Here is a 12278-nt window from a genome sequence, read left to right on the forward strand (position 1 = left end):
CTGGGCCCGCGTGGCCCAATGGACCACGTCCCTATTCCCTAACCTCGAGACCAAGCCGGTACCGAACCGAACATGCAATTTCGGTTCCTAGGCTATACAGACGTGCTCAGTCACACGCTATTAATTATTCATTTGTTTAACAGCAAAATCCGGTGAAACACTGTTGTAAGGAGTAGAGTAGCTGCTACTGCGTGTGTGTGTGTCTCTCTCTCTCTCTCTCTCTCTCTCTCTCTCTCTCTCTCTCTCTCATAGACAGGGGACGTGGGGGTGGGGGATCGTTTGCGCTTCAGCCTGTCAATCAGTGAGACAATAAAGCAGCTGATCATAGTGATCAGCGAACGCCATTCACGCCCGGAACATCAAAGGCAGAGTCTCACACAGCTGTACAGAGGTGCTAATTAATGGCTCGAGTCTGTGTGTGTGTGTGTGTGTGTGTGTGTGGGGGGGGGGGGGGGGGGGGGGGGGGGGGTGTTGCAGTGCTCCTCAGTCTAAGCCCCAGGCCACACGTTATGGATCTTTTGCAAAACGCACATTTCTTTGTGCGTTTGGGCCTTTCAGCCACACGCAAATTGGCGTTTTCGGTGCGTTGTGAGCTTGCAGATCGTCGGTGCCGCAAGGTGCTGCCAGTGGGGGGTAATTACTCCCACGGTGCCCCACTCAAGGTGCTCTCAGTGGGGGGTAATTACTCCCACGGTGCCCCACTCAAGGTGCTCTTAGTGGGGGGTAATTACTCCCACGGTGCCCCACTCAAGGTGCTCTTAGTGGGGGGTAATTACTCCCACGGTGCCCCACTCAAGGTGCTGCCAGTGGGGGGTAATTACTCCCACGGTGCCCCACTCAAGGTGCTGCCAGTGGGGGGTAATTACTCCCACGGTGCCCCACTCAAGGTGCTGCCAGTGGGGGGTAATTACTCCCACGGTGCCCCACTCAAGGTGCTCTTAGTGGGGGGTAATTACTCCCACGGTGCCCCACTCAAGGTGCTCTTAGTGGGGGGTAATTACTCCCACGGTGCCCCACTCAAGGTGCTCTTAGTGGGGGGTAATTACTCCCACGGTGCCCCCTTCTTTGGAAGAAAAAGTGCCCTCTTCTTGGATAACCCATTCTTGGCGGGAACCCCATGTTGGTGTTTTAAGCATTCTGTTATTCTTTATAGATATTGAAACATATAGCAGATCTACAAGCTTGTAGGTCTGCTATTTTTGAAAAATCGTGTAGGCCTAAATGTGGCGCAAATCTTTGAATATATTCTTTCAGAGCGAAACTTTTTTAACTCAAATCTTTGCTTCTGGGGGGGGGGGGGGGGGCTACATGTTTTCAGATGGGGGGTCGGCGGCCAATTACATATATTTTTGGAGGTCCTTGACATGAAGATGTTTGAGAACCACTGAACACATATAGGGTCTTTCAGAAAACTGTCAGGATTTAGAAGGCATTTGTAGAATCGACCTCAGGTCTAAATTGGATAAAGTGCCCTCTATGGAAGAAGTAGAAGACATGATAGTGTGCAAGACAACATGATGAGGTGCTTTCTTCTATAGGCTAGGGTGCATTTCCTTCTTTCCAGTGGAGAAAACATGTTTAGTCTTGTCTTGCTGATGGAGCTCTGGGCTGACGTCATTCTCTTGTACGTTGGACCTCTCTCTCTCTCTCTCTCTCTCTCTCTCTCTCTCTCTCTCTCTCTCTCTCTCTCTCCTCTCTCTCTCTCTCTCTCTCTCCGTGTGTGTCGTGGTCGGAGGACCCCAGGGGACTGAGTTCTGTAATATTTGTGTTGGTATGACCATGAAGGGCCACACGTACATTAACCCATGCACGGGTTGAGAGTGGCACTGCGCTGGTTGTACCCAGAGCCATCTAGTTGCGACATTAAGGGGGCAGAAACCCAGAGCCATCTAATAGGAGAGTTACGACATTGAGGGGGCAGAAACCCAGAGCCATCTAATAGGAGAGTTACGACATTAAGGGGGCAGAAACCCAGAGCCGCATCTAATAGGAGAGTTACGACATTGAGGGGGCAGAAACCCAGAGCCATCTAATAGGAGAGTTACGACATTGAGGGGGCAGAAACCCAGAGCCATCTAATAGGAGAGTTACGACATTGAGGGGGCAGAAACCCAGAGCCATCTAATAGGAGAGTTACGACATTGAGGGGGCAGAAACCCAGAGCCATCTAATAGGAGAGTTACGACATTGAGGGGGCAGAAACCCAGAGCCATCTAATAGGAGAGTTACGACATTGAGGGGGCAGAAACCCAGAGCCATCTAATAGGAGAGTTACGACATTGAGGGGGCAGAAACCGAGCGCTTGAGCACTGTTCATGCAGCCTGAACTGAGACGAGCTGGAGTTGGAAATACATTGTTTTCAACGAGGGCGGCGCAATAGTGTTGTAGTTCTCGAGACATGGTCTCGTCTCGAGACCGGTCTCGAGACCAAATTTTCGTGGTCTCGGTCTTGTCTCGTTCTTGCGCTTCTCGCCTTTTTTGTCTTGTGGTCTCGTCTCGGTCTCGCCCCGCATTTGTCTTGGTCTTGACTTGGTCTCGGACCAATTGTCTCGGGTCTCTTCTCCCACCGAGACCACTCGAGACGAGATGCAAAACGTTCTATTATAATTATATCAACCCGATCGCAAGGACTGCACTGAGAGGAGCCCATTCACATTAATTAATTAAAGACTGCCGTTTGCGGAGAACAGCGCTGCATGACGTTCATATAGGTCCAAAGAAGAGCACATGTTTATGTTATTATGATTGATTTTCAATGATTCTATCATGAAATTATATCAGCCTCAGGCAATGGGCATAAATAAATAAAGTGTCGGCCGGCGGAGAGTTACGCAATAGGCCTACGCATGCAGCGCCCGGCATGGGTAGCCTGGCATTTTCATTTCAATATTGTCTTAAAAATATTTCTACCAACAGTGCAAGACTGCAAGCTTTCCGGGTTTTTTTTAATAAAGTGTGTTGTGTTGTAACTTGTAACTTGTAGTCGTTTAATAAACGAGGTTGAGCGGTGATTGAATACTGATCTGAAAATAGCCAATCTACAACTCACAACGCGTTGCACTGCAGCGCGACCGCGACATATGTATGAAGCCTCGCCTGTCGCCTCGGTTTAGTTTCATCATGAGAAGAGTAAAGAACCACCACCTACCTGACGTTACATCTATACCTAAAGTAAAATCCATTCATCGTCCACCTTATGTGATCCTTTGTTGTATAACGTGCATGCATGCCTCATTGTTGGTTCACTACCGATTTATTTAGCCTACTAAAAGGCTCAAACAGCAGCAACCAAAACCAACTAATAAACTATTGTTTTAATTTGAAGGTGAGCCATAGCTTTACTGTGATATGGCACATCGTCGTGATGATGCCATTGGGTTCCAACTCCAAGACGACCTGAGGCCAATTCTAAAAATGCCCTCTCAATCTGTAGTTAATAGTTATCAAACGTTTTTTGTGCCAAGGAATCAAGGCCATCCATAATTTGGCTGCAGAGTGCAGAACTGCAGACCCCCCCTGAAAATATTTTGAGACTGAGAGAGAGACAAAGGCCAAAGGGAGGGAGGGAATGAGGACAGAAAGGAGGAATGTGTACTATGGCTCAGCATCTACTCAGACTCAGGTTTGAATTCAGCTATAGGGCTTTTGTTTTGTCATGATGATCCTACTGCTCTGCGCAGCACATGCACACACACACACACACACACACACACACACACACACACACACACACACACACACACACACACACACACACACACACACACACACACACACACACACACACACACACACACACACACACACACACACACACACACACACACACACACACACACACACACACACACACACAAACAGAGAGAGAGAGAGAGAGATCACTAATTGCTATTTTTGAGAACCAGTGTCCAGTTCTAAACCAATGTTCTAAATCTTGTTTTTTTGTGGTTAACTTCAAATAAATGTTGGTTGAGAGGACAGTTGTTTTGATGCGTATTATTATGCTTGATATTTAAAATAAATACTTGAATGAATCATGCTGTGTAGACAAGTATACCTAATTTTGAGCTGTTCCAAAGTAAAATCTATTTGCAGTGTTTCAGATCAAGATTGTTATCTGTACCTATTACCTAATAATACTACCTATCAAATAAGAGGGAAAAATGGTCTTGGTCTTGACTCGGTCTCGCCTCGCGGCAGTCTTGGTCTCGGTCTCGACCCTCCTAGGTCTTGGTCTTGGTCTCGGCCCCCTAAGCTCACATCGGTCTTGGTCTTGGTCTCGGTCTCGACCCTCCAGGTCTTGGTCTTGGTCTCGGCCCCCTAGGCTCGCATCGGTCTTGGTCTTGGTCTCGGTCTTGACCCTCCAGGTCTTGGTCTTGGTCTTGGTCTCGGCCCCCTAGGCTCGCATCGGTCTTGGTCTTGGTCTCGGTCTTGACCCTCCAGGTCTTGGTCTTGGTCTTGGTCTCGGCCCCCTAAGCTCGCATCGGTCTTGGTCTTGGTCTCGGTCTTGACCCTCCAGGTCTTGGTCTTGGTCTCGGCCCCCTAAGCTCGCATCGGTCTTGGTCTTGGTCTCGACCCTCCAGGTCTTGGTCTTGGTCTTGGTCTCGGCCCCCTAAGCTCGCAGCGGTCTTGGTCTTGGTCTCGGTCTCGACCCTCCAGGTCTTGGTCTTGGTCTTGGTCTCGGCCCCATAGGCTCGCAGCGGTCTTGGTCTTGGTCTCGGTCTCGACCCTCCAGGTCTTGGTCTTGGTCTTGGTCTCGGCCCCCTAAGCTCGCATCGGTCTTGGTCTTGGTCTCGGTCTCGACCCTCCAGGTCTTGGTCTTGGTCTCGGCCCCCTAAGCTCGCAGCGGTCTTGGTCTTGGTCTCGGTCTCGACCCTCCAGGTCTTGGTCTTGGTCTTGGTCTCGGCCCCCTAGGCTAGCAGCGGTCTTGGTCTTGGTCTTGGTCTTGGTCTTGGTCTTGACTCGGTCTCGCCTCGCGGCAGTCTTGGTCTCGGTCTCGACCCTCCTAGGTCTTGGTCTTGGTCTCGGCCCCCTAAGCTCGCAGCGGTCTTGGTCTTGGTCTCGGTCTCGACCCTCCAGGTCTTGGTCTTGGTCTCGGCCCCCTAGGCTCGCAGCGGTCTTGGTCTTGGTCTCGGTCTCGACCCTCCAGGTCTTGGTCTTGGTCTTGGTCTCGGCCCCCTAGGCTCGCATCGGTCTTGGTCTCGGTCTTGGTCTCGACCCGCTTAGGTCTTGGTCTTGTCTTGGTCTCGCTTTAGGTGGTCTCGACTACAACACATGTGTGCAACATGACAACTGTTTTAAAGTATTGTACAGTAACTAACTAAAGTCTCTTTAATGTTCATGTTGTACTATTACTACAAAACAATCCTAAAATAAAGGGATTTAAGATCATTAAAGCTGGGCTGTTGCCGCCTGAGTCCAATGCATTTCTGCCTACTTCCGGTCCAGGACTTGTACCAGTTGGTTGTCCCCATTCTCAATAGAAGTCTATGTAGGAAAGCCGCCATTGGACTGTATGTATGCAGGGGCGTGTCCACACCTGGTCCTACCGGGCCTACCCAGGGGCGTGTCCACACCTGGTCCTACCGGGCCTAGGCCCATTGGACTGTATGTATGCAGGGGCGTGTCCACACCTGGTCCTACCGGGCCTAGGCCCAGGGGCGTGTCCACACCTGGTCCTACCGGGCCTAGGCCCAGGGGCGTGTCCACACCTGGTCCTACCGGGCCTAGGCCCAGCAGGGGCGTGTCCACACCTGGTCCTACCGGGCCTAGGCCCAGCAGGGGCGTGTCCACACCTGGTCCTACCGGGCCTACCCAGGCGAAAAATAAATATATTTATTCCATACTTAAGTACACTTTTAGCACAGAAGGTATGTTAAATGTATACTTGTAGTGTCTCTAATCATATTAATAGTAAATTTTTGCTAAATATAATATAAGTGAACATAAATTAATTTGTGATTTAGCACATTTGTGATAAGTGTACTAAATGAGAAATATATTTCAAATAGTATGAAAATATGCTTTTCATGAGTGCATTAATTTTATGTTTACTTTTGTCTAACTTAAATACATATAATCACAAATACATTTGTGATTATTATATTTTAAGTACTTTATCAATATAATCACAACAAGTTCTCCTGAACATGCATTTATTGTAAGATGTACTTTAATTATAATAATTAAAAATACATTTGTGATTATTATATTTTAAGTCCATTAGCAATATATTCATAGCAAGTTCTCCTGAACATGCATTTATTGTAAGATGTACTTTAATATAATAATTAAAAATATATTTGTAGATTGTATTTTTTAAATGCACTCTTAGCATATTTTAAGTAAATATATTTGTAGATTGTATTTTGAATACATTATAAATACAATACAAGTATAAACTTTCAGTATATTAAGTTTAAGTATATTAAGTACTAATGTGCTATAAATACTGCCAGGTGAAATGGGAGTGGCTAGAGGAAGTCCATTTCCCAGCATACACTGGGGCGCCAAGGACCGTGTGTTATTGTTCTTATTTGTGTTATTATTTGAATATTAGAATGTATACTGGAGTTATGTTATGGGTCATTGTGTTTAGGGTTTTGTTGTGGAGTTATTTGGTGATGTATGTTGTTTTATGTGATTTGTTAGTAAAACCATGAATCTAGATGTCTGTTGGTTCGGTCAGTCTCTCTCCCCTTTTCTCATTCATATGTATAGTAACATGGTTGCTCCAATTAAGAGTTATATATGCAAATGTATGCAAATGGATACTTTTCCGAAGTATATATATAATATATATATACTTTGGAAAAGTATACATTTGCATATATATATTATATATAATGCTTAACATTTATTTGGAGTATAAAAGTCATTAATTTGAAGTATACTTGTACTAGTTTCAAGTATACTATCAAATATATTTTAAGCACATTTGTTTGTAATGTTATTATATTAACACATTGGTAGTATATTTTAAATGTATTTATTTAATACTTGATATACACTTATAATACACTATACAAAAACACTATAAATATAATCTAAGTATGCTTTTCACTCATCGGAAAAAGTATAGTTGGGATACTGGAAGTATATTTTCAATTTAACACTATTTTTTGGTCACAAAAGGGTTAAAAAGTATAGAAAGAATATATTTAAGATATGTTTAAGTAGATCTGATAGTGTATTCGAGATAACAAAGTATATTTTAAGCACATTAGTTCATAATGTTATTCTATTAACACATTGGTAGTATGTTTTAAATGCATTTATTTAATACTTGATATACACTCGATATATTCGAAAATACACTATAAATATAATCTAAGTATGCTTTTCAAAAGTATACTTGGGATACTGGAAGTATATTTTCAATTTAACACTATTTTTTTGGTCACAAAAGGGTTAAAAAGTATAGAAAAAATATATTTAAGATATGTTTTAGCACATCTTAAGTGCAACTTAAGTATAAAAAGTACAACTTAAGTAGTTTCAAAATAGCACAATTTAAATACAAATTGTTTCAAGTACAAATAAGTACATTTAGTATACTTAAAAAAAGTATACTAAATATATTTCTTTTTCGCCTGGGTAGGCCCAGGTATTTCTGAACTCGGCAAAAAAAGAAAAAAAAAAGTGTTTGTTTTTACAAAATATATGATGACAGTAGTGTCATTACATAACATAATGTGAACGCAATCACTGCATTCAATTTAGCAAAATACGGCAATGGGTGTATTATTATTCATCTTGTGGATCCGTAGCCACTGGCACTGCCTAGTTTGTCCATCTGTACCTGCATAGATTGATTGTTCATGCCTTCCATCTGTACCTGCATAGATTGATTGATCATGCCTGCCTGAGGCCTGTCACCATGTGCTTGTTTGTAGAATGTGGCAGATTTGTTTGTCTTCACACCAGAAACTTGCGTCTTTGTTTATGATTAAATATAAACGAGAAGCCTCTCTGAGAGTATCCTAAATGTTAGCCTCACAATGCCAAACGTCTATTGCAAAGTGTTTGGAAAGAAAGGAATTAAGTCAGCAGTCCTCATAGAGGAGCTAGACTATATGCAGATACAGTTGTATCCTGAGGACTTCAGCTTTACTGGGAAACTCCACACCATGAAGTGTCCGCCCTTGATTATGGATTACTACATGTTTGAAGACATCAAAAGGTCAGAATTGAATTGTCATTTTTGCTGAATGGATTTCCATTGATTGTGCCCATGTTGTCTGCTGCTGTGCTATGGGGTGCTGTCTTGCTAATTTGTAATTTGGAAGTGAGTTGAAAGAAACTAGCTGTTGTTACACTCTGCAGTCAGTAAAGAAACTAGCTGTTGTTACACTCTGCAGTCAGTAAAGAAACTAGCTGTTGTTACACTCTGCAGTCAGTAAAGAAACTAGCTGTTGTTACACTCTGCAGTCAGTAAAGAAACTAGCTGTTGTTACACTCTGCAGTCAGTAAAGAAACTAGCTGTTGTTACACTCTGCAGTCAGTAAAGAAACTAGCTGTTGTTACACTCTGCAGTCAGTAAAGAAACTAGCTGTTGTTACACTCTGCAGTCAGTAAAGAAACTAGCTGTTGTTACACTCTGCAGTCAGTAAAGAAACTAGCTGTTGTTACACTCTGCAGTCTTCAATACTCAACACATACTATACTTATACTTCAATACTAGTAGGCTGCCTGGGAGAGTGTGCATGTTGTTGTTTTATGATTGTTGAGCGCTCCTATGTCCAGCTGAGGGTTTGTGTAAACACAAACATTGTGTAAACACAAACATTAAAGACGAAGGTGTGATTTTTACAGTTTACATTTGGGAATGTGATGGGATGAAGTGTCTTGTATAGCAGCCTGACATTACACCTGTCAATCTCTAAGACACCTGACTTAAACCCATTCTGGACGGGAACCCCTTTTGGTGTTAGAACTATAAAGCATTATTTTATACTTTAGCTATTGGAAAATAGCAGATCTATGGCGCGCTACGAGCTTGTAGGTCTGCTATTTTTGAAAAATCGTGAAAATGCGGCACAAATCTTTGAATATATATATATTCTTTCAGAGTGAACGTTTGTTTAATTTCAGCGTCTTCGGTCTAAATGGGTTAATATTTTCTAGGAAATTTAAGGCAAAAATTAGTATTTAATTAAAATGGGAATTAATTAATTAATTAATGCCAAAATTGTGTGCCCAGGCAGATTTTCCCAGGCCAAGGTAATAATGAATTCCTGCATACCCCACTGAGTGCATCATGGCCCCATGAAGTGGACGGTGTTTTCGTAACTCTGTCTTACTCTTAGCCGCAATTTGCAACTCCAACCTCCATTGACTCCCCACTCATCTTTTTTGGTTTGCGATCTGCTTGTCTTAAACGACGTTAAACTCACCAACATTGCAGCTGTAGTCCAAGCTTGAATTATCCTCTTTCAATCTGCCAAGCTTGTTTTTCATAAAAATCCACCGTAGAGATGTTGTGAGCTACTTTCTGTCAAGACATCCTCTGCAAGTGATTGTTTTGCTGTGCTGGAGTTTGGAAGCACTCGTCGTATGTCACTGAACGGCCCTGCGTACCACCTGTTTCGAATTTGCACATAATGCAGGAGGCAGCAGCGCGACCCGTTAATAAAAACGAGTGCTTCCAAACTGCAACACTTATAAAAACAATCACTTGCAGAGGATGTCTTGACAGAAAGTATCTCATAACATCTCTACGGTGGATTTTTATGAAAAACAAGCTCGGCAGATTGAAAGAGGATAATTCAAGCTTGTACTACAGCTGCAATGTTGGTGAGTTTTAACGTCGTTTAAGACAAGCAGATCGCAAACCAAAAAAGATGAGTGGGGAGTCAATGGAGGGTATTGCAACTCTAGATTCATCCCATTATAAAAAAAATCTAGAGTTGCAAAATGCGGCTATCTTACTCTGGTTGTACTGGTTACTGACATCTTTAGGTGGTGGCCCCTGGACTTTTGGAATTTTGCTGAGTGGACCCTGAGCCATCTTAAGCCATCTGAACTAGTGCATACCTGGATTGCATTACTTTACTAACATTATTCCCAACAGCCATCTGCCATACACACATAGGTATGTGCATATACCTATACAAGTAAGACGCAGGAAGCGAATGCAGCTCGTAAATTGCAATAACAACAATTAGAATAAATTACGTACGTACGTTTTTTTTAAGTTCTCTTTTTTTAAGTTTTCTTGTAGTGTTTTTGTAGTGTTTTTGTTAAGTTGTTTTTAGTGTGTGTGTGTGTGTGTGTGTGTGTGTGTGTGTGTGTGTGTGTGTGTGTGTGATACAGCTGTGCCCTCTGGTGGCGGGCCGGTGGTGTTACAGCTCACTGCGTTGGTAAACTGTGCTGATGAGTGGAGTCGGTGTTTGGATAGTTTGCACTTTGCTGAAATTGCTCAACATGAAAATGTCAGCTGACACGTAATGTAAACCATGGGGTTGCATTAAGATGGATGTATTTTCCTTTTTGAACCCCTTGTGGTGTTTTAAAGGACCACTTCACCACTTTTCAACCTATCTTTATATAATAGGTCCTCACTAATCATGAAAAAATGGCGCAGACTGAGTAGAAGAAAGTCATGCCATTTTTTCATGATTATTAGTGAGGACCTATTATAATGAAGATAGGTTGAAAAGTGGTGAAGTGGTCCTTTAAAATGCTACCAAGGGATGCGTTTAGCATCGGCCAATTCAGCAATATATTATCAGTAGGCCTACTGTATATAAATATATTATTAATATGCCTACTGTATATAAATATATTATTAATATCCTACTGTATATAAATATTATGGTATTAGATTAGATATAATATCAAAACTGTTAGTCATTTTTTCAAAACAAAAAATAGCCTGTGTATCACAATTTTGATATGGATTTTGATCAAAACGTAATTGTGATATTTTTATTTAGTCTCTTTAACTCACGGGTTCCCAAAGTGGGGTCCGGGGACCCCTAGGGGTACTTGAGGGAGTTCCAGGGGGTCCCTATAGCTCAATTAGAGATATAAGGAACCAAATGGACCCTTATGGTTCTGTAACTCAGAGCGTGTACAAATGGAAGCTAACGGGTCCATTTGGTTCCATTTGTACACTCTGAGTTAAATTAACAGTGGTTTTACAATATAAATTGGGGTACCATGAGATAGAAATGCCATTCAATTGGGGGTCCGTAGCATAATGCGTGTAAATTTGGGGGTCCATGAAATTAATGTGTTTCTGAATCACTGCTAGAGCCGTAAAAATCCTCCCTTATTGGGGTCAGTGGCATAATGTTGTCAAATGGGGGGTCCTTATCGGGGTCAGTGGCATAATGTTGTCAAATGGGGGGTCCTTATCAGGGTCACTGGGCATAATGTTGTCAAATGGGGGGTCCTTATCGGGGTCAGTGGCATAATGTTGTCAAATGGGGGGTCCTTATCAGGGTCACTGGGCATAATGTTGTCAAATGGGGGGTCCTTATCGGGGTCACTGGCATAATGTTGTCAAATGGGGGGTCCTTATCGGGGCCACTGGCATAATGTTGTCAAATGGGGGGTCCTTATCGGGGTCACTGGCATAATGTTGTCAAATGGGCGGTCCTTATCGGGGTCAGTGGCATAATGTTGTCAAATGGGGGGTCCTTATCGGGGTCACTGGCATAATGTTGTCAAATGGGGGGTCCTTATCGGGGTCAGTGGCATAATGTTGTCAAATGGGGGGTCCTTATCGGGGTCACTGGCATAATGTTGTCAAATGGGGGGTCCTTATCGGGGTCAGTGGCATAATGTTGTCAAATGGGGGGTCCTTATCGGGGGTCAGTGGCATAATGTTGTCAAATGGGGGGTCCTTATCGGGGTCAGTGGCATAATGTTGTCAAATGGGGGGTCCTTATCGGGGTCAGTGGCATAATGTTGTCAAATGGGGGGTCCTTATCGGGGTCACTGGCATAATGTTGTCAAATGGGGGGTCCTTATCGGGGTCAGTGGCATAATGTTGTCAAATGGGGGGTCCTTATCGGGGGGTCAGTGGCATAATGTTGTCAAATGGGGGGTCCTTATCGGGGTCACAGGCATAATGTTGTCAAATGGGGGGTCCTTATCGGGGTCACTGGCATAATGTTGTCAAATGGGGGGTCCTTATCGGGGTCACTGGCATAATGTTGTCAAATGGGGGGTCCTTATCGGGGTCACTGGCATAATGTTGTCAAATGGGGGGTCCTTATCGGGGTCACAGGCATAATGTTGTCAAATGGGGGGTCCTTATCGGGGTCAC

The sequence above is a fragment of the Protomyctophum parallelum genome (assembly GCF_964188405.1).
Source record: "Protomyctophum parallelum genome assembly, chromosome: 1".
NCBI classification, from domain to species: domain Eukaryota; kingdom Metazoa; phylum Chordata; class Actinopteri; order Myctophiformes; family Myctophidae; genus Protomyctophum; species Protomyctophum parallelum.